Source organism: Cygnus olor, chromosome Z (assembly GCF_009769625.2).
Source record: "Cygnus olor isolate bCygOlo1 chromosome Z, bCygOlo1.pri.v2, whole genome shotgun sequence".
Lineage (NCBI taxonomy): Eukaryota > Metazoa > Chordata > Aves > Anseriformes > Anatidae > Cygnus > Cygnus olor.
In genome coordinates this window covers 77,098,925-77,122,678 of record NC_049198.1, presented here as the reverse complement: position 1 = coordinate 77,122,678, position 23,754 = coordinate 77,098,925, and the positions used below count along the sequence as shown (strand labels likewise).

Here is a 23,754-nt window from a genome sequence, read left to right as displayed (position 1 = left end):
GGCAGATTTGTTTAGTGATTTCCACGGAAAATTTTAAAGATTACTTAGGAAATAGCATTGCATATCAAAATCTCTCCTGAGATCAAATTTCGGCTCCATTTCTCTGTGTTGCAGCACTTTACAAGCAGGTCTGCTACTTTTCTATATTTCTCAGATTTTTACCCTGGTGTAATTTAGCAGCATTGCATATGATTTAATACACGTGACCCAAAACTCGAATCAGGCTCACAGGATTTCTGTAAAGTGTTTTAAATGTTCAGTGAAGTAAAGGTCACATCAGAAAGTTGGGATTCTTTTGCTGTGCCACTGTGTGACACTCCATTCATTTACTTGGAAGATACATTGCATCCCAGAAAATCTTGTTTTGTTTTCTACAAGCAGTTTCACTTTACTATCTGTTAACATTTAGTTGAACGAGTTAAATATAATGCAAACTCTAATACTTACCAGTAACTGGTACTGAATGATGTTTACATTACTATTATTTAAGAGGGACCATCATAGAAAATATTCCTGGAGAAGTAGCAACCTAAACTGCATACGGATGAGGGAGTTTTGTTCACCTCTTTATGGACCCCAAGTTTCTCAGGTGGAGTCACACATCGGCCTGGTGTACCTGCCTGCTGTGTTCTATACCTGGAACTCCAAGTTTGCTGCAAAATATGTCAAATCTTATGTAGCCAGCAAAGTGTCCATTGACTATGTGTCTGAAAAGCCTTCTGTGTGTTGTTTATTTCAGAAAATACACATAATTGCACACTCCTGATAGCCTCAGACAGAGGTATGCAGATAACTGGCATGTGGGGCTAAAATCTCAAAAAACATACCCTTTTCAGAATGTGTAAGCGTGAGCACACTCCACATGTCAACACGTTCATGCATAGTGATGTACCTTTTGGAGGACAGCAGAATCCCAGCACAGTGAGGCTTTTACAACTAGGAGGCTGCATAAGAACATTTGTTCCCCTTTTCAGTCCTGTGTTTGTACTGGTTTGGCTGAGCCTGATGTAACCGTAGTTTTAGATGGGAAGATTTCTTTCACTGGTACTCTCTAGTGATTTCTGGACACGGGTCATACCACATAATTTGCTGAAAATATTAGATGGATCCAGCCCAAGGGCATGGCCAAACATTCACAGCCTTTGCAGAAGTCTAGATCTTAATCTCAAGCTTGTATCTCCAGAATACCTTGCCCTTATCTTTGGCTTATTCTGTGAACTTCTAAACCACAGACTGCAGCTGTCTTTCCTCACTTTGGAGAGTGTTCATTTTGCTTCCACCAGCAGTCCTGAGATATTTTGAAAGGCACCAACTGTCTCCCTAGTTTCACAACTAAACAACACATACCTGACCATTACAGCAGCTGCAAATATGCAGGTTAAATCTAGGAAAATGCTGAGGTACACTTACCTGTGTTTGGTGGAAAAAGGGTCTAATTCTACCATCTCTTCTCATGCTAAGCAGTAACTAACCTCAAGATATCAGTGGAAAAGCTGATGCTGCAAATAACCATTCGGCATGAATAGGAGTCAGAGTCCAGTTCTTTGTGTTTTGGGGAGGCAAAAAGTATTCACATTTCTTTCTCACTCTCATTTGCACTTCATAAATACATTCCTTCCCTTTTTCCACTCTCAGCTTTATCAAAACTTCCTGCTACTTTTTCCCCAAATCTGTTTCCTCACATGCTTCTTCTCTTTCCTATGTTGTTATTTTTCCTGGAATCCAGAAAATCCTGATTATTGCTCCCTGTCCAGTCACCTGCACTCCTGGGTTGTGTTTTTCCATACTTGTTGAAACTGTTCTTCTGCCGAGATCCATGCCATGTCGCATTCCCTTTTTGTGTGTTGATTCCTCAGAGCAGCTTTCCAGTTCATTTCCTCTTTTTCAGTTTGATGACAGCATATGGCTTGTTGTCCTCCATTTTCAGCAGTTTGTATCATGTTTTTAAGGTCACACTATTGTGTAGCAGAGTCACACTCTCTGCATGGAAGATCTCAGACCTGACGTGACTACTAACGTGATGTAATACTGGCCATAAGGGCTCACTTCTATAAGTGTGTCTGTATAGTTCTTCAGTTCTTCCTATCTCAAATTAAATTTTCTCATTCCAGATCTACACAGTTGCACATTTCCGAGTTATTCTGCTTTATTATCCAGTTCCAGACCACTACTTGTTTCCTCTGTGGGCTGTCAACCTAGTGATGAACCTAGATTAAATATCTGGATTAAAATTGTGCCAAAACTGGTGAACGAATGCATTTAATTGTCTTGGGAAACAGCACTGTGAATGTATTGGCATTACATTTTGGGCTTAATTTCAGCTGCATCAGTCTCTGTTAAGGAAGCCAAATGCTGCTGTAAAGAAAACCCTTTTTCAGTTCAAAGTCTACCAAATTATCCAAAGAACAGCTTTTTTCTTCTAAATCTCAGCTCTGAAAGAGCTATAAGAGATAAAAATGTCTTGCAGAAGGTTACCATAGAATAAGACCCCATCTTCCATTTTCTGATTATTATTTTTGCCCTGGGTTCCTGCGTATTATTTAGGTCATCGGTAAGAGCAATAAATCATAGGTATCATTAATATCGTAGACACAGATATCCCGTGACATCATGTTTCTTGAATTATTCTTTTGGTCCCTTGTTGACAATTTTTCTTAATTGCTCTGAAGGCAGTCAGTGCTTTCTGTCTAAAATTCGCCTGTTCCTGTTTTCTCTCACTCTCACCTTTAACCTTTTACTTTCAGACTCTCATGGATCACCAGCCATAGTATGCCTATCCAATAAAGGGCTGGCTCAGAAAGGGGTCTCCTCCTAGGCATGATAAATCTTATTCCTCCAAACTCTTAAAGCAAACAGTCCTCTTCAAAGAAAAGGAGCACTTTGTGCTCCTTAGAAAATAAGGAAGCAAATGTATCATCCATTATGGGTAGAGTCAGCACATGTCGCCTCTTGCCCAAACATCATGCAAAACAAAGCGTTATAAACAATGGGGGAGGAAGATGAGGGTAAACTCCAAGGGGAATTATTGTGGCAGGAAAACTGTGTGTATTGTGACAGTGGAGGAGAAAAGACTCAGAAAGGATATGAGGAAGCTATGGATTTTTATAGCTGTTGGTAGGAAATGAGAGAAATGGTTAATGGAGATATGGAAAAGAATCAGTAGGTGCCCTTCCTTCATTAACTCATATAAAACAACCTGTTCACATTTTCACAGTGTGAAAGAATTTAGAAAAGTTTCCAGAGAGGCACTGGAAAATTGGAGGTGGTCCAACAAAGGGCCATCAAGCTAATCAGAGTGCAGGGGAACTTGACACATGGAGAAATGTTGAAGGAATGGGGTTTATTCAGCCTGGGAAAGAGAAGGCTCAGGGGTTCAGAGTCATCTCATATCTAAATAGTTGTTATAGAGAAGAAGCTATCCCAGCTTCACAAGAATGTGTGGTGAAAAGGCAAGAGGCAATGGGCACAAGATGCTTGAGGGGAAGAGCTGAAGAAAGAAACTTCACTACAAGAACTCTCACGTACTGTAATATTTTGCTCAAGGAGTGGTAGAGTCTACCTTGACAGAAATGTTCAAGGTTTGGCTTGACAAGGCCCAGTATAACTTAACCTAAGGCCTTGCTTTCAACAGAAGGTCAGACCAGGTGAACTCTAGAAGTCCCTTCCAAGCTATGCTTCCCCAAGATTCTGTGACTCAGTCACCAATCCATACTAGAACAAGCTTTAGCATAGAGTTAAAATCCCAGAATAAGACTAGCTTTATGTTAAAAAGTTAGAATAAATTTAAAACATTAAAATAAAACCATGTATTTTCAAATTACATTCATTTCACAAAGCTCAGCTCTTTAACAATTCTAAAAAAATCCTGACTTCCAGACCAGTGTCCTCAGTTATTTAGACAACCATTCACCACTCACTCTAAATCTCTCTGTCTTGTAGGTAGCTGTGTCAGCTTATGTCTCAGCTGTCTATCAGTTAAGAAAAAAATAAAATACTGTGAGCTTCCATTAATGTAAATAAGTGACTTTGATGAAAATGTTTATTCCGGTAGCAATCAGACAACATAATTTCATAAAAAATGAATTTTAATTGTTTTAATTTTATTGCTCTGTAACTAGTGTCACTACAACTCTTTTATTGCATCCCCACTTTGATTTTAATTCTTCAACCCCTCTTTATTTGTATTTCTAGTCCTCCAATCTCACCTCTGTTAGTTTTAATCATCAAGTCAGCTAGCATGTCTGTTCAGGTGCTTCTCCTCCTATTCTTTAAGTTATCATTTGTCATAAAATAGTTCATAATTTCTCACATCTCACTGCAGTTATGTGCTTTCAACCAAATCTCTGCTTGGAGCTGATCCTTCTCTATGATCTTTCACACAAAATCCTTTTTTTCTGTTGACCTCCACCCCTACCTCATGCCCTTTCCAAGACTTGCAAGTTGGTAAGTTTTCTTTCACTTTTGCAGTACCTTTTGCTCCTTCATTCTGAAGGTATTACTTCAACTGGGATTATTGTCTACAACTGTGCTTTTTGCATAATCTTAACTCTTCATTTTTCTTTCCACCACTAGTATTTCCCTCCTGTAAGACCACAAATATTACTTTTATCTTCCTTTTCTAAATTCTCGTGTTCTTATGCCTTCTAGCTATAGAATTAAGGCCAGACATCAAGTGATTTCTTTCCCTTGCATGTGTGTACAGATCTGGACAATAATTACACATTTTGCTCTGTCTTCTTGCTCACTACCACTCTCTGTCCTACCACTCATATGAACAAGTGGTAGATGACAGTGCAGAACACAAAGGCACCATAGTTAGACTGGTAGACATGACTCTGATTAATATTTTCTCTCAGTTATGAGCACATAACCATAAATACAACTTGTAAGAACTTGACCTCATTCTTTCAGAATCCCACCAGAGTGAAGGCACACATGTAACTTAGGTTTTCTGTTTGACTCTCAGCTCTTTTACATCTGATTACTATCAGTTGCTGAGGGCAGAATATTGAATGTCACAGGGCATTGGATCTAACATCAAGGAATCACCTGGCTATTACAGCTTCATCATGCAAGGAAGAGGAGAAGGGATGAAAGATGCTGGCTGATTGGTCATCTTTCTCTTTGGGAAAGAAGGAATTGTGAGAAAAGAGTAGGTGAAAAAGATGTGGTATGTATCCATCCCACCAGGACTTCAGAGGGCAGGTTGGACAGGAGCAGTCTTTTACTCGCCAAGCTTTAGTGATCCAGACATCAGGTATCACAAGGAATTAACCCTGTAAGAGTGATTAAGGAAATTTAGGTCAGGTCAAATATAATAAAAAATAAATAAATAAATGCATTACTGGAGAAAATAAATAATATTCTAGATATCTGCCCAACAGAAGCCTAACTGGCAAACTGATAAGTGTAATAACATTGCCCCAAAAAGGAGTTTAATTTAGGAACTGGAGGTGGATGAAGATGTATTTTTCTACATTTACATGATTTTTGTTTCCTTATTTAGTACTGACAGTCTGCTTATTGACCTACAGTGCATGAAAAACTATGCTTTCTTTTAACTGGTACCAATAACAATAAAATAATAACACACTGACATGGAAGATGGCACAAAAATGGGAATAAATTTGGAACAAGAAAGGGTGATTATATTTGTCTTCTCTTGTGGAAATTGCTGAGTAAGTGCCTTTTAAAGATGGAGTAAAATGAAAGGAGATTTTTTCATTGTTTATTTATTTATTTATTTTCTCACCACATGTTATGTTAGAAAATTCAGATGGATTGTGTGGTGGTATCACTCAGCTGGGCAGCCGAGCTCCACCTCAGCCACTCTCTCTCTCCCACCCCTCAAAGGGAAGGGGGAAGAAAATACGATGCAAAGGGCTCAAGGGTTGAGATAAGGATGGGGAGATCACTCAACAATTATTGTAACAGGCAAAACAGACTCAGAGTAGGTAGATAGTAAGATTTATTGCCTATTACTAACAAGCTAGAGAAGTGAGAAACAAAGGAAAGAAGCCAAAAACACCTTCCCCCATCCACCGTCTTCCACCTCCTCCCCCCAAGCAGTTCAGGGGAATGGGGAATGGGGGCTGCGGTCAGTCCCTGATGCTTCATCTCCACCGCTCCTTCACGGTCCCTCTCTGCCCTTGCTCCACGTGGGGTCCCTCCCATGGGATGCCGTCCTTCCTGAACTGAGCCTGCAGGGGCTGCCCACAGGCAGCAGCTCTTCAGGAACTGCTCCCACACAGCTCCGTACCACGGGGTCCATCCATCCCCCAGAAGCAAACTGGTCCAGCACGGGTCCCCCACGGGTGGCAGCTCCCCCCAGACCCCCTGCTCCTGCGTGGGCTCCTCTCCACGGGCTGCAGCTCCGGCCCGGGGCCTGCTCCTGCAGGGGATCTCCATGGGCCGCAGCCTCCTCCAGGCCACATCCACCTGCTCCAGCGGGGGCTCCTCTCCGGGCTGCAGCATGGAGATCTGCTCCATGTGGGACCCCTGGGCTGCAGGGGGACAGCCTGCTCCACCAGGGACCTCTCCCCAGGCCGCAGGGGAACTGCTGCTGCCTGCCTGGAGCACCTCCTGCCCTCCTGCTGCACTCACTGGGACTGTACTCACTGGGGCTGCAGGGCTGCTTCTCACTTGTCTCTCTCTCCCAGCTGTTGTTCCCCAGCAGTTTTTTTTCCCTTTCTTAAATCTGCACTCACAGAGGTGCAAACAACATCGCTTGTTGGCCTGTCTCTGGCCAGCGGCGGGGCCCTTATCTGACATGGGACAGCTTCTGGATTCTTCTTGCAGAAGCCACCCCTATGGCCCCCTGCTACCAAAACCTTGCCATGTAAACCCACGACAGGCTACAACTTCTCTTTTCCATGGAAGCTGAGGTGAGCTGCTTTTTGAGCCAGACTAGCTCAAACAGTGAGAGAAATAAGAGAATTATTGTACAACTTCCGTTGTGTGATGTAGCTATACCATTTGTCTGAATGAACTAGGTATGAACTTGGAATACATACAATGGCATGACAGACAGATAAAACAAACCTGTAGAAAAATGACAGAGCAAAAAGCTGTTAAGGATCACACACACACACACAAACTTGTGCTAATCTGTTGAGTACTCATTCATGGATGCAATTCAAGACTACAGCAGCCTGAACTGGTGTTGTGGTTTAGCCCGGCTGGCAGTCAAACACCACACAGCCGTTCGCTCACCCTCCCCCCTCCCTCTCCGGGATGGGGGAGAGAAACGGGAAAGTGAAGCCTGTGAGTTGAGATAAAGACAGTTTATTAAGACAGGGAAAAGAATAACAACAATAATAATAATAATAATAGTATTAATAGTAATAATGTGTACGAAATAAGTGATGCACAATGCAATTGCTCACCACCCGTTGACCGATGCCCAGCCTATCCCCGAGCAGCCGGCCCCCTCCACCCCGGCTAGCCACCCCTATATATTGTTCAGCATGACGTCAGATGGTATGGAATACCCCTTTGGCCAGTTCGGGTCAGCTGTCCTGGGTCTGTCCCCTCCCAGCTCCTGCTGCATCCCTAGCCTGCTCGCTAGCAGGACAGAGAGAGGCTGAAAAGTCCTTGGCTTGGTGTAAGCACTGCTCTACAACAATTAAAACATCAGCATGTTATCAGCGCTCTTCTCATTCTAATCCAAAACATAGCACCCTGCCAGCTACTAGGAGGAAAATTAACTCTGTCCTAACAGAAAACAGGACAACTGGGATCAGATTAGACATAGGGCTGTGGAAATGAACCATTCCCTATGAAGCATCTATGTGTATTTTGTACATATTTTCTGCTTTTTAAGTGAAAAACAAGTCTTGAAATCATGTGTGAGTCATCATAACTTTTGGGTGTGAAATACTTGTGCTCTGCTGCAGAAATTCTAGTTGCTTGTTTGGCATTTCCAGGAAACAAATTCTATGAACCATGGGAATAATATAAAAATGGAGCATCACTGTCAAGCCATCAAAAAGAAATAAAACTTTCAATATGTAGGTAATAATGCTACAATCTACAAAGGTGCTATAATATAATATGTCCAAGACAATATGCTATAAACCCACTATATTTTCAGAACAAAGAATCTTTGAAAAGACAACCTTTCATCAGAAGTCTTGATAAGCTTGCACCAATGATCTTAATAAAATTGGACTTGACTCTACTACTGTACTCATAAAATTGCCTACATTTTGACATTTCCTCTGTTGGTTCATGTTTCCCTATAGAAATATATGAAAGTCAAAAAGAGAAAGATCTTGAAATCTTTTTCATGCTTTCGTTAAGATACTTTCTTCGAATAGTGCTTAACTTAAGATAACTGCCAGCTGTATAGAACCAAGTATTTTTAACTTCTCTTCTTTCTCCATCTTCAAAACAGTTGTTAAAATAAAAAGAAAGTGATTTAAGTATCACCTCCATGGTAGACAACTCAATTTACTGCTTTTCTGCCAGGTAATCTATACATGACAGGGGATACAGTGAGGTCTCTGTACTTCTTATAACAGAATTGCTACAAGGTGAAGTTTTTAGTTGCAGAAATTAAAGTCCCCCCCCCCCCCTTTTTTTTGATGGTATATTTAACTTTTTATTTTAATAGAGATAGCAATTTGATATGAATCATGGCTTTGTTTCTTGATATAATACTATATTTCTATTATGTAAAATATACAGAAACCACAATTTTCCTTTCTATTCAAAACAGTTTTTCATTGAAGTTCATGTGAATAGACTAATCTTAGAGATTCTTATAATCTTATAAATTCTATGTTTTTTCTTTTTTTTTTCCCTGCTTGTCACATTTCATATGAATTGAAAAAGAATTTTATTTTAAAGGTGTTATGAGTGATCATTCACATCACAAAGCGAATTATTTTCTAATTTTTGGTCAGATAACATTTTCAAACGATTGAGATTGTGTCCAATTCTCCGCTATACTGAAAAAAAAATGGTGTTCTGTCAAAAATAAAGGTGGCATTTAACAGAGGAAAGATATGTCTTTGGGTAGTTAAAAATCTCTCAGGAGGGTAACATGGTCAATTATATGAAACATGTATATATATATAATATAAATATATATATTCTTTGCTGTTGCTTCCTATTCTTCTTCTCAGCTTGTCTACTGTTCTTTATTTTTCCAAATGGTTACTGTTCTTTCAAATTTAGTAAAAGGAAGGGGAGAAGGAAATTAGACCATGTCTACATTGAGAAGTAGCTTCAATACTCTTTATTGTTAAGAATGTAACCAGATGCTTAACTAAAATATTTGATCTTCAGTCTTTCAGTCAAAAGCTCCATTTTTAGATAAAGCTCAGCCAGAGGAAAGGCATTTGCTTGCTTTATGAACTGAGGAAGTAATATGTGTGCATGTTTTCAAATAAAGCTAAGTCTGGAGCTAGTTTCAGGTTCAATATCTGTCACTCACTGAAAATTGGACCATCTGAAATCCAACGCAAAGCAGAACTCACAAATGGGATTATTTATTTATTTATTTGTTTTTGTGAGGTTGTAATTGTACTGATCACTTGAGTCCCAAGCCCTTATAGTCCCCTCACCCTGCTTTAGTTTATACAGTATTGCTACAGTCGAGCGGCAGAATTTTATGAACACCTAAGCATTGTTGATGTAGGTTTATGTGTATACAAGGTAGTTTTATGGCACTTTGTTTGAATGATATTGTTTGAGATGGAATTAGAAAAACCTTTATTTGCTGTCTGACAGCAGGAAAGCTGAAGGTAAATGATATTATGGCATAGAGACAACTTAGTTTACATGCTGCTCTTGAAGTTGAGTAGTTACTCTGTTGTGTGTTTGGCTTTATGCCTAACCTCTGTTACAGCGTTATAAACATGGCAAAATGAATCTAGATTTTTTTCTTGCATGCCTCTTCAAGCAAAATAAGGTCACTTGTTATAATTGTCCTCCTCAGTACTGATAAAATTCCAAAGTACACCTGCTGTAGTTTATGTATCTCACATGCAGCAACTATATTAGGCTGTTAAAAGTGATATGCACATATGTTCATCCTTCTCCTCTCCAACCTGCCTTAAACTATTTGGCCATGATCCAAATCCCACTAAAATCAATGAAAAGATTTTCTCTAATTTCATTAAGTTTCAGCTCTGATCTGTAGTGACCTTATCTAGGGAAACATGAGCACAGTGCCTTCCTTCAAAACAGCAGCATATTTAGTTTTTCTGTTTTTCTTTTCTTGCTTGGCAGCTTCAAGTCTTTGCTGTTCTGCTTGCATAAGCTTCATAGATTGTGCAGCAAGGCAGCAGAATGAACGGTCAGCCTCTTTTGACCCACACACTGTCAATCTTGACCTTCAGACAAGATCTGCTATCAACACTGGAAAGGAAATATTCATAAAAGCACTTGTCCTTGTGCAATACCCAGCCACAATGCTGCCCAGGGGCAGCAGATATTTCTTTCCTAGAAAGTCATGTTGTTTTTGGACATGAAAACCTGTAAAGTTTGTCTGGACACTGTGCTACCCTGAAGTTTTCAAAAGTCTACAGAAGGTTTCTGAGGACAGCATAGTTCTGATGCAATCATCCAGCTGTAATTATGGGAGAAATAGGGCAGAAGGCTTCTGGTGCAGAAAATAGCAGGCACCCTTTTTTGCTTTGATTCACGTCCTGTGAAGCTGGGCTATCTGCTGCTTCTGCGATGGATGGTCTGTTACTTGAAGACTATCTGTGCTGGGGATGAGGAAACAAAAATTACAGTCCCTCTTACTTTCTCTGAAGAGCAAACACAGCTCTTCAGGGGTACCTGATGAGCTATGCCATGACCACATGTTTTCCTTTATCTGGATGGTGATACAGGCTGATATTCTGCCTAGAAGTCTGAAAAGCGTGGACCTACTTTTGTGAGAGGAAGACAGCCATGAAGATTGCTGTTGGTCAATCCTGGCTTGTTCTCCTTACCTGCAGCACCACCACGGCCAGCCGCCTTCATGTGTCTGCTCCCCTGAGTCTTTGTGTTTAATTTTTAAGGAAAAGCCAGTACCTTCCTGTCCCCAGAGGCTATATCTGTCTTCTGGTGTTTTATCCAAAGCATTGCATGCATAGAAGTGCTTTAGAACCACAAGTAGATCTCATATGAAATGTTGGTTTTCTCCCTCCCTTGTCCCTAACCTTATCTTTGAGGGGTTCCTGAAGGAAATAGGGTGAAAGTTTGAGACCGGTACTTTTGGTTGGTTTCTTTTCTGAGATTGTAGGAGGTTAGTCAAACCAAGGAGTGTCTTTTAAAATTGGATTCTCTCTCCCTGTGATCTAGGGAAGTTTCTAATGAAAATCTACAGCAGATTCTGAAAATGCAGTCTCTGGGAAATTGCAGAGAGGAGTTAGGTCAACAATGCTAATGGATACCGTTCAAAATTAGGGACCAGCTCCCTCTTAATTTCATGAGATTAAAAAAAAATAAAAAAGTTTTAGTTAATACATGTAGAGTTTAATTTATTTCCTGTCTAAAGTTTAAGACATCAGTTGGCATCCAGGTCATACTATCCAGCATTTCCTTGCAATCATAAATGCTAGAAACTTTCAAATTTAAAAAGGAAAAATAGAGGTGTCTTTTCCAGTTGTTTCCTGATTTCTTCTTTTCACATAATTATTTGTTTTCCAAGGATCTCCTTCTCTTGATGGTCCCTGGAATATTGTTCAGCTCCAGCAAAATCACGGGTTTTAGTGACATTACCACATTAAAAACTAGGGTACAGTCAAAATCTATATGGGTATGATCAATATGGATAGATTACGTATTATGGTCTATAACCAAACCAAAGATAAGTGCTGCACAGAGATTACCTTGTGTTCCCTGATGTCATACAGACCAGGTCCCCTCCAACCTGGCTGTAACTGGCCATCTCTTAGCGCTATCAAAGTGTCCTCTTCATTCACTCCCTTTTCCCCTTTTTTCTGCTTCATGGGGAGTGTAGAGGTTCATATGTTAGTCCTACACTCAAGGAATAATTGCACTTACAATAGTGTCAGGTTGCTGGACGTTGTAAATATCAGTTGGCCATGCTGAAGAAAACAATGAGGGAATTTAGCTCCAGATGCAGTCTGTAAGTTCTGAGGAATGCACATCATCTCCAAGTCCAGCATGCCTGCATCTCCTCTTCCACTTCAGGAAGCAGATTTTCCATTCCCGTTGAGCTCATGTGGCAAAATAATATAACTACATGGGGAAAAAAAGGAAATCTCTGAAATACAGCCAAATGAAATGAGGTATTTTTTGACCAGAGAATGGGGAGAAAAGTAAAATATGGAACAGAGAGAAATTGAAATAATGATGGATTTTCTAAGAATGAAATAATTATCTCATTTTCTCCATGAATATATAAAATATATATTTAAGTCTTTGTCTGGGAACCGATACCTCCTCAAGGGAGTAGCACATCTGCACAAAATATCAGGGATCAGCTGGGTTTTCCCAGAGAAACACAGTTTTTCAGGAACAGGTCTTTTGTTAGGCTTGTGATAACAGTCTTGTTTGGCCCAGATGCACAAAATAGCAGAAATGGCAGGATAATTTACCATCTTAATTTGATAACATACATACACTAGCTGTGTAACAGAAATTGTTCAAAGGCAAATTATGATGTAACTGCAGAGAAGTTCAGCACACCGGAAGCTGACCCACACCTGTGTGATACAAGTGCATTGTCAGGATAGACTCAGCAGCTCCATTTCTAGATTGTCTGAGGCACAAAACTCCATTTTTTTTTTCTTTCTAGAAAGACAAACTCTAAAATACAAGTAAGTGTCCAAGCTTAAAAAGCCGCTACAAGCAGAAGAAAAGAATCACTTTTTTTTTTTTTTTCTTTTCCGGATAATTTCTCCTGACAGTTAATTATGTCTATTGGATAGTGAGGTCTCCACTGAAAAAGAAGACTCAATTTCTGAAAGTTGATTTTTTTTAAAGAAAAAATAAGATTTTACAAATATATGGAAAACTATAATATGGTTTTGTGACAACACTTTAAGAGCTGAAGAAGTAAAGTTAAAAAGATTCACACAAACACACTGAAACTTCTTAATTCCCTTTTTCCTTTTGGACGTTCTTTATTGCTTCTCCTCATTCCTTTATCAGGAGGTCATGTAGGAAAAAAAAAAAAGTGAAACTGTTGGGAGGCTCCTCTCCATCTTTTCCTGCATGCATTTGGTGTGATTTTCATGCACTGTCTGTTCTCCACTACCAGTGGCTGAAAAGTCTGGACTATGGGGACAAGGCTTGCCATGGCATTGCTGCTGGGAAGGATATTCTCCATCTACCTTTCTAGTACCTACATGATTTGGTCTCGACTCCTTGTTTCATATGGATTCCTGCATGCTCAACTTATTTCAGCCATGTGCCAGCCCCACTGTTCTCAAACTTTACCTTGTCCTTCCTAAAATACTTGGCAGGACTTTTTGACACTGCTGGTAATGAGCTGAAATTTCTAATGAAAATCTGATCAAGTTAATGAAGTTGTAGATTTCTGAAGTCCTTCCATAGTCGTCATGCTCATTTAATTTTTCCACCTGAAATTGCCATGAGGTGTCATTATATGGGAACTAAGAAATGCAATTAAATGTAAATAAGAAATGATTTTTCTGTACAGAGCTTGCAATTGAGCGGTATATTCTATAATGAGAAAAGAATACACGCTGTACATATGGAAAAAATAAGAGCAAATCAAGACAAATAGACCAAAATTACATTATTTTCCCTTCTTTCCTTCCTTCCCCTTCCTCCACAGCACTCCAGTATCTGGAAGCTGTTTATATCAGAAAATTATAGGAGGATAAGAAATGACCTCCACTTCATCAACACTTTAATATCCGTAGGTACTGCATTGCACTCAGAGATCACGATACTAACCATCCTTACTTACCATGTGGTTTTGCAAGTCTAGACTAGTTATAAACCACCAGGAAGAGGCCATGAAGACTTGCTATAAACCACCCTCTTCTGACACAGTGTCTTTATCTGGCCAGTCGGGCTCATGAAGTATGGTTCACACTGCAGTTTGCTGGCAACTCCGTGTGCAAGTAATAGAAAAAGAGGTGGCTATTTTCATGGGTTAATCTGCCCTTCTGCCTTTTCATTGGCGTGCATGAACAAGGACATAGGAATGGAACTGTGCCATTTATTAACGTAAATAATAAATCTAAGGTGTGTATACTCAATGCAGGAAATATCATAAGCTTAAGCTCCAGAAAGGAAAACTTGGCAAAAAATGTTTTGATTTTCTTCCTGAAGTTAGTCTTTACAAACTGACATATTGATGTCATGTTGAATCTATTTTTTTGTGTTGAGATTGTCAAAACTCCAACACAAAAGGTGTGAAGTTCTGTGGCAACTCTAATAGAATGATAACTTCGTTGCTTAATTATGGCCTTTTTCTTGTTGACAGAGTTAATTGGAGTGTCTGTCTGCTTCCTCCCAGGATGAGACCTGCAGCTAGGTGACATCTAAGTTGGGACTATCATCATTATTTTTGGCCAGGGAATGTTCCTTGACAATGTGGCAGCATAGATGTGTTTGCCATATGCATTTTTGTATTAAAAACATCACATATCTAGACACCTTGTACAGAAATACCATATGTATTGAGTAAATACAAGTAAAAATGGGCTTTGCTGAGGAGTGATGTGGCAGATTGATCTAGTGTTGTAAGACACATCTTGTATGGCCCCATGGTCAGTTTATTCGAAGATGTTCATACAAAAGTCTCCTCCTGGGCTTTACGTGTACTCCAACAGTAACAGCTACTAAGCAAAAGAAGATAAACTTGGAAATAACCAAGGGGAAGGCTGCTTTTCATTTTGAGAAAGAATATAGAGCCAAACTCATGGAAACACAGTAAAGCACCCTATAAGAGTAACTGGTCAACCAAATTAAGTATGCTAAAAATAGAATAAAACAAAACAAAACAAAACAAAAACAAAATAAAATAAAATAAAATAAAAAATAAAATAAAATAAAATAAAATAAAATAAAATAAAATAAAACAGTAATAATAACGTGAAAACCACCTATAACTGGGTTCTATTTCTTCTAGTTCCTGAGCCTTGAAGGTTGAACTCAGTGTATTTTAGCTTTTGACTAGAACCATGATTTTTCTTCCCTGAATGTGCACAATTCTTCCCAAAGTGCAACAATTGCAATAATATCTGGAGCTGATAATAACAGCTGAGTCATACGCACTCAAACGAAGGAGCACACACACACAATATAATGGGACTCTAAGAGGAACCCAGGTATTGTGAAAAAACTAGAGGCAGAGGTTTGAGGCCTGAATCTTGGTGGGTGCTTGGAGAGAAGTTTTCACCAGGCATCTGCCTCGGGTGTGAGTCAACACATCCAGCACAAAAATATCTGGGTTCTGTAGTCACAGAATTAGTTGAATGTCTATGGGGTTGATTTAAAGCATCAGAATTAATTGCCTAAATTTAAACTGTGTAGCTGTGCCTGAGAAATAATGGAGGGAAGTGACTTACTATTGCTTGTGTTTTCACTAGGAGACACTGAGGTAGTCATTTTACCAGTGATGTGTAAACATTACATGGATGTTTTTATATTCTGCTAGTGAAACACTGACAAAAAGAGTTTAGCACAGGAAAGGGCAATATTAAGGGTCTACAGACGTGGGTCTGGTCCTTTCATATCTGACCTTCATGAGTGCAATACAGTTTTTTTATTTTTTAATTTGAAAGTATGACAAGGATCTTAGCCAACAAAATTAAAGGCAAATACAAGTAATCTGAGAGGGCTTAGCTATTATTCAGGTGGCATCTTGAGATGCAGGGCAGGGGGGAAGGTGGCAGCAGTGGTCACATTTCGAGGAGCATTATTCCTCCCAGGGAAATGTGGAGGTTCAACATTTGTTATTTACCACTCTAGCAGTTTCTGTTTCATTTCTGCTGTCACTCGCAGCATTCATACTACATCTGAAGTCAGCTGAAAACTGCTTTTTTATGAGTTATAAAGTCAATATTCAGCTGAGTGAGTCTCTAAGGTTACAAAAACCCTTCTTTCTTTCTTGTCTTTTCTCTTCTTTGTATTTGGCAATAACTTGGAACTTTTACATCCATGTTAACTCTGTTTCCCCTGTTTTGAAGCTAACTCCAAAAACCTGCACTTTTTTGAAGCAAGGGGGGGCCTGTTTGCTGCAGTCCATTAACAGTCTATCAGTACACTTTGCTCTCAAATTATTTCCATTTAATTGAGTCCTTGCTTATAATGAAATCATTGCTGCAGAGCACAGAGTATTGCTACATGAACACAGATCACTTTGCCTGGTTTTCATGTACATTAGTAAATTAGGGAAGATCAAATATCTCCTGGAGCTGATACACACAGAACTGATCCTGAAGTAACCTTGTAGTCACTGTTCCAAGTTCAAGAGAGTGCATTAAGCCATTGCTCTGGAAAGGCAGTCCCAACAGCAAACAAAGATGGTGCTTGAATGTTAGGTGATAAACAAGGTACAAGATAGCAGTTAGCTTCTGTATTTGCAAATAAAGCACAAATTCAGGTGGTAGATTGTGTACTTGCAGATAAGGTGTTAATTGGATGAAGAACTTGAAAGCCTGGAGTACCGGAAGCTCAGAGCCATGGACAAGGTGTTATTGTGCTTAAATAGATAATGCAAAATTGCAAGGAAATGAGAAGAAGAAAAACTGAAGTTGTTAATTTAAATTTACGTAATTAAATGGGAAAAATAAATTAATAGTTTTCATGGTGCTTTGCAATAGATATTGGAAGTTTTAACTAAAACTCTGTGTTTTTAACAGTATTTTCTTGTGTTCTATATTTTATTTATTTTTTTAACCTGATAATTAAAGCTGATTCCTGACCAGTTCCAGAATACTATTGTCCATAACATTTCTCCAACTAGCTACTCCTGTCACTGCTAAGTAATGATTAAATCATAACAAAAAGTAACATCAACAGTTTAGAGAAATATAACTATAGAAATCAATTTATAACTTAACTTGTAAAAGTGAAGGAAAAAAGGGAAGAAAAAAAAAAGAAAAAAAGAAAAAAAGAGAAAGAAAGAGAAAGAGAAAGAGAAAGAGAAAGAGAAAGAGAAAGAAAAGAAAAAAGATTAAAAAGAAAAAAGAAAAAGAGAAAAAGAAAAAAAGAAAAAAAAAGTTACAGCTGGGTAACAAGGAAAATATATTGCAATAAGTGCCAAAGAGAATTTTAGTGTATGCAGCTGAAAAATCTAAGAAGGCAAAAAGAGATCCAAAGTGTCTTTGCAAAGATAAAAAGACAGATAAAAGGATTTGAAAGATACAGAGGCAGATCTATAAATTAAAAAAAGATATTCTAGGAATAAAACAGATCCTACACACACTGGGATTCTATACATAAATAGCTTTGATAAAGCTGTGAGTAGACTTACAACCCAGAAAAAGTCAAGATTATTTCTGTTTTACATTTGGAATCAATAAGGACATTTTTATTATATAAGGATATTCTCTAATGAGGTTAATAAGTACGTTCCAGTCAATAAATAGATGTTAAACAATACATGTCAACTGAATAACCTTTACCCAAGAGTCTTAAAAGACTTGGCTGAGGAGAATGTTCATATACTGGTGTTAATTTTTAATAAACCTCAAAATAGAAGGGAAATACCAGAAAACAGGGAGAATGTTGCTGTGCCAATACTGAGAAAGGGCAAGTGGTCCTATCCAAGTAGCCTGAGCCAGTTATAAAGAACCGTTTTGGGAATCCGTTGGTCAGGAGTTGAAGGACTGCTCACAGCTGATTAAGGAAAATGAATTTTGTCAGACAGATCTCATTTCTGAGTAAAGCTGCTACTATTACAACATATAACACAACAGATATTCTCCAAATTTACCCCAAATTGTAAAGGGGTGAAGAACTGGCTAACAGGCTGTTCTAAAAATGGGAATGCAAAAAAATGGGGTTTTCTACCGGGATCTTCTGCAGGGAACAGGATCACCACTTGTGTCTGTCCACATTTTCATCGATGATGTGGTTGTAACTCTGAAATCACTTGGTGGGAACAATCAATGCGCAGGTGCTGCCTCACCTCGAGTACTGTGTGCAGTTCTGGGCATCACAGTACAAGAAGGATGTTAAACGGTTGGAGGGTGTCCAGGGGAGGGCGACGAAGATCGTGAAGGGCCTAGAGGGGAAGACATATGAGGAGCAGCTGACGTCACTGGGCCTGTTCAGCCTGGAGAAGAGGAGGCTGAGGGGGGACCTCATCGCCATCTACAGCTTCCACGTGACGGGGAGTGGAGAGGCAGGTGACCTATTCTCACCAGTGACAGGACCCGCGGGAACGGTGTTAAGCTGAGGCAGGGGAAGTTTAGGCTGAACATCAGGAAGAGGTTCTTCACCGAGAGGGTGGTCGCACACTGGAACAGGCTCCCCAGTGAAGTAGTCACTGCACCAAACCTGGCTGAATTTAAGAAGCGATTGAACGGTGCATTTAGTCACATGGTCTAAAATTTTGGGTAGACCTGTACGGTGCCAGGAGTTGGGCATGATCTTTTAGGGTCCCTTCCAAGTCGGGATATTCTATGATTCTATGATTCTATGATTAAATATAATGTGGTCTGCTTCATTTAATAACGTGGAGGCAGCTCTGACATTTGTATAATGCTGAATTAGGTGCACATTGAAAGCAATCTGCACCTGCAAAATCAGAGACTGCCTGGTCAGTAGCGTCCAAGAAGGTCCCAAGAGTTGCACAAAACTCCAGCTTTGCTGTGGCAAGAGGAGGGCAGTGCTATCCATGCAGTACAGTGGCATAAGAAATTGGGGTTCGTCTTTATGCTCCACAATGGTGAGACCAGGTCTGAAATATATTTTTTGGGGGTTATGGATCCTTTTAAAAAAGAAGTTAGAGAGCCAGAAGTTGACAGTCTAAAGTGAGAGGCTTAAAGACCCACTCTATTCAGTTTATTGAAGGGAAGGTTGGAAAGGGACCTGATTACAGTGAACAATTACCTGTATGGAGAGTGGATCGGGCCTACAGGACTCTTTAATCTACTAGAGGAAGGGATATGAAGAACGTGTGGCCAGCAATTGGAGCCAAACAGATTCAAATGAGAAATTAGTTGCAATCTTTACCAGGGAGGCTGGTCAATCTTCAGATGAGTTACCGTGGGAGGCTGCAGGACTTGCATCTCTGGGTGTTTTTGGGAAGATGTGCATCGGCTAAACACAAGGAACAGATCAGTCAAAGAGACGCCCTTGAGCTCAATGCAAGAGAGAGCAGATGAAATGCTGTGGCCTCCAATGCTCAGGTGTCAGACTGGTGTGGTCTGACGAGTCCTTCCAGCCTCAAGCTTTGGCAAATTGTGGATCAATAATGGTAACAGCTATCGTACTCACAATGGCAACCACAACTGCAATAGTAACAGCAACATACTTTTGAATTTTTATGTTGTGCCTAAAATGTAAAGAGCCAAATCATAGCTAGGGAATGTTGCCCAGGAAAGTGGATTATCCTATGTGGGAAAGAAGTAAGGATTGGGTCCTCTGAAATTCTCCCGATTCAACCGAGGCCCTACAGCGAGGCCTTGTGCTTCAGCATGGTTGTCTTGAGGTGAGATGAGGAGACAGCTGACCAGATGTGACACCCATGCCCTGCTATCTTGTGATGTGGCACTGCTGGAAAAGGACCACAGCAGCACCTCAGGCCCCTGTGCCCCCTCTCTCTGCTCCCCAGATATGCCATTTCTGTGGAGCGTCAGCACCTGCACCCTCAGAGGGGTAGGCAGAAGGGATTAGTCAGAGAGACGAGTCCATCACTAACTCTCATTTGTGAAAAACATAATTGACTATGGAATTCCACCTTAATGAAAAATGGGGGCCCTGTAAGGCATCTGTGGTCAGGCTGTAGATGAAAATTTCACAAAGATTTAAAGTAATCTAATCATAACCTTGGATACATCTTCTTCTCCTTGACGTGATCATCATCTTTCATGTAATTAGCACCTACTATCTATCAGCTTAAACTAAGCAAACTTTCATTTGACATATCCTGTATAAAACTCTCAGAAGGTTAGCATTTTTAAATGAATGGGATTATGGAGTACCTTTGTCCCATAGCTTCAAGACTGAGGCATTGATAAAACCTTCCCATGTGCCTTTCTGGGGAGAAGCTACCCTGAAACTGTGGCACGGATGTTGAATCACAGGGGACTAAAACACCCTTTTGCTGCTTCACATCTGGGAGAGGGTCTGCACTTTGTAATGCCTGCTGCTGCTTTCCTCACTTCCTCACAGGGAGACAGAAACCCCCGAACTTTCTCCAGTGTGCTTAGAACTAACATATCAGGCCATTCTTTGCTTGCTTTAGAAGAACTTAGTTGCATATTTTCATGATCATGATTTTCATGTGTAACTATTCTAAATATAGAAATTCTTTGCACAAATAAAATATGTTTGTTTTCTTTTTTTATTATTTTGTTATTGCAGTTTGCAATATATGCAACACAGTGTTGTGGATTTTGACATTCCCAAATGGACACTCTTAGCAGTTGTATCAGCTATTTAAAGGACCAATCAGTTCTTACCAGATACATTTATTTGCCTTTGCAGGCATATTGTTTTGTCTCAAATCTGGAAGAAGATATCTTCTGAAAAATAAAATATACTTTTTTTCTCGTGAATCTTATAGATATTGTCATGCTTAGTATAAATTTTGTGGTTTCAGTTTAATTTCTCTGTGCTGTGCCTGAGGACAAACCTTTGGCTGTTTTGTGTCACATGTACTTTGTTGTTAAAAGGTAATGTTCTTGTTGAACATTTTCAAATTGGAAAAAAAAAAAAAATCTACATAAAGCAATTGTAAATGTGCGTGAAATTTTCTGGGAATGAACTTGATAAAATCACTGCTGAAAATTAGTTCTAGTGTATCCTTCAAGGCATTAGGATTGTGATTCTTGTTCTCATATGAGGCCTGAGGTGTTGGCAGTGTCATCGCTCCCAGAATTAGCTGCCGATAGGTCACCCCAACAGGACTTCTTGCATACCTGAAGTCACGCAGTGCGGGAGGGTTTGCAGCGTCAGGTTCTGTGACAAGCAGCTGTGCGCTTGCCTGCAAGCTCCTGGGGTGAACAAGAAGTCATCAGCCCTCTGAGGGCAGCGGAATCGGCAGCCCTGTGGCTGTGTGATGCAGCCCTGTGATGCAGAGTGTGCTCAGGCAGCAGACTTGCAAATGTCCCTTTCTATTCCTCTTCCCCCTCTTTCCCTCACGAAGAGCAGGTCTCTCACACCATGACATTTATTTTGTTCTCCAGCCACAGTTGTTCCAGATGCCTGTAGAAATTCACAGGGTACATTATGGCTAGTCTGGTTAACTCCTTTTCATTTCTTTCTTTCTTTCTTTCTCCTTCCCAGTTTGACATACCTGGTGCGTTGGCACAGTTGCTTTGCAAAAGGAAATGGTGAGAAGCGAACCCTCTGTGAGCAAACCATCAGCAGCAGGGACAGCATCTCTTGAGCATGCATGGGTGGCATGGGCACATGCAGCAGGACCGCTGGCTCATGGGCAGCTGCTCCAGAAGCATGTGTTTCTGCAAGGGATGGTGCTGACATGTAGCAAGGATGAAGCATGATGGTATGGAAGAGCAGTGACTGGCACACCAGCTGGCCAGTGAAGGCTTTCTCCTTCTAAACCAAACTTTGCAGCCCCAGCCCCGTGAAAATGGATGCTTCCAGGAGTTCAAGAAAGAGCCCGGATAGGCACAACGGCCGAGCACAGTGGTGGTTTGCAGCTGGAGGGCAGAGAGGAGCGGCTGGATTGGCTGGGGTGGCACAGACCAACAGACCCGTCTGCAGCTGGCTGCCCGGAGTGGTTACGGATGCACTGCTGGACAGTGGAGTTGGAGAATTGAGCTTTTGAGCCCCAACTGAGGGCATAAACGTGGTCCTTGGCTACCTGATACAGACTCGTGTTTCCTGCGAGCAGAAATGTACAACTATTGTTGTGTTTGCAAAAACACCTGGTCTTTGGTTAACAAACAAGTTTATTTTACCAGTGCCAAGTACTTAGTAAAACATTTATTAGTAAAGTACTTATTACTGAAGTAGCTTCTGTTTGTTACGCTTATAGAATATGGGCTGTGATGACAGTCCTATTTTACTTCAGGTACAAAATACAAATGATCACACAATCGAAAATACAACAATTTCTAACTTCAGTCTTCCCACGTTCTGAATAAATGTTGATCTTGCAACAGAACAAAAAGATGTTCGCTCTTATTTTGTTCTGCTTCTGCTTTATGCTGTCTTTAGGAAAACTTTTCCTATTGACATTCCTATGCAGTGTGATTCAGGGCATGTACACTATGGCATATTTTATTAACATGTAAGATGAAATATCCTACCCATTGCAAGCCTTAATAAATATGAAAGCATTGCACCGGACAACAATGCCTGTGCCCACAGCAAAGCTTTAATTGCTTGGGAAAACTGAGCAAAAATTAACTTCACATCGTGAAGCTATAAAACAAATTAAGGACATTGAATCATTTGCAATGCCTCTGGCTATATCTGCTAAATATTTTCTAACCATTCTAAGAAAGCAAAACAGAAGGCAAACCCTCCATGAATAGAAACAATAATGGTCAGTAGCAAGCATTGCATGTTGTTTGAATGGAAAGCAATTTATCACTTCTGAAATAAAAGCTGTTTATTCTTGTGTTTCACTGTCTGTAGCAATCTTTACAATTTATCTGTGAAAAAGTGGGGCACTGTACCACTATTAGCATATGAATACTTGACACACCAAATTGGCTGTACAATAACAGAAGGACATTTACTATTGGTGTTATGCACGCAAACAAAGCAGCCATTTTTGGGGGAAAAAAAAAAAAAGCAAAAAAGTAAGAGAGAGAGAGGGAGAAAGAGGTGATGAGGGTGTTTAACCCATTGTCTGTCTCTCTAGTTTCACACCACTGCTCTGACGGGGCAGCCTGGCAGAGCATCTGGAAGTCCCCCAAGAACACGAACACCCAGGTTAAATTCCGGGACAAAGATCATACATGATAAATGTGCATCCAGACTAGAAAACCAGTGCAGAATGAGCGATTCTGTGCATCTTTGCCCAAGGCAGGGGGTGGCAGGGTGTGGAGGCTGCACAGGAATGAAGCATTGCCATGGTACAGTTTTATTTCACGGGCCTTGGGTCACATGTGTGAAACTATTTCTCAAAGAGGCTGCATACATAATTGAGGCCCTATGAAGGGCTCTCAGTTGAAGTTGCCAGGCTACATTTGTTTCAAAAGCAGAGCCATTTGTTATCAAATTTAAATTAACTCTCTCAGCGCTGACTTAGGGTTTACAGAACAGCGTGTCAGGTGGTACTAGCTGTTGGAGGAAGGAGGAGTAGTGCCTGATAACTGGCAGCAGCAGCATTTCACAAAGAACAGGAACCTTGACTGCATTTAGGCCTGTGAATTGGTAATTTTAATAAAAATAATAATAATTTGAGGGGTATATTTGTGCCTTGTTGTCTCATAGGAGCCACGGTCCTCTCAATCTTTTTTTTTTTTTTTTTTTTTTTTTTTTTTTTTTTTTTTTTAAATCATCATGATCTCAGCTTTAATTTGGAAATAAATTAGTAAATCAATATTTGCTGTTGTCTTCCTGCAAGTACACTATGTCTGCCTTCTTTTTTTTTTTTTGTCTTTTTTTTGTCTTTTTTTTTTTTTTTTTTTAATGGGTTTTCAGCTGTTTAAGTACGCAAAT

General features: G+C 40.0%; 1 long non-coding RNA gene across 1 annotated transcript in view; it reads left to right on the top strand.

Moving 5' to 3' along the window:
• Positions 1-23,501, top strand: part of LOC121062072 — a 91,821-nt gene extending 68,320 nt beyond the window's left edge. Inside the window, exon 3 of the long non-coding RNA XR_005815395.1 lies at positions 21,403-23,501. This is a non-coding gene — a long non-coding RNA (uncharacterized LOC121062072). The remainder of the gene's footprint in view (positions 1-21,402) is intronic.
• The last annotated feature ends 253 nt before the right edge of the window (positions 23,502-23,754 follow it).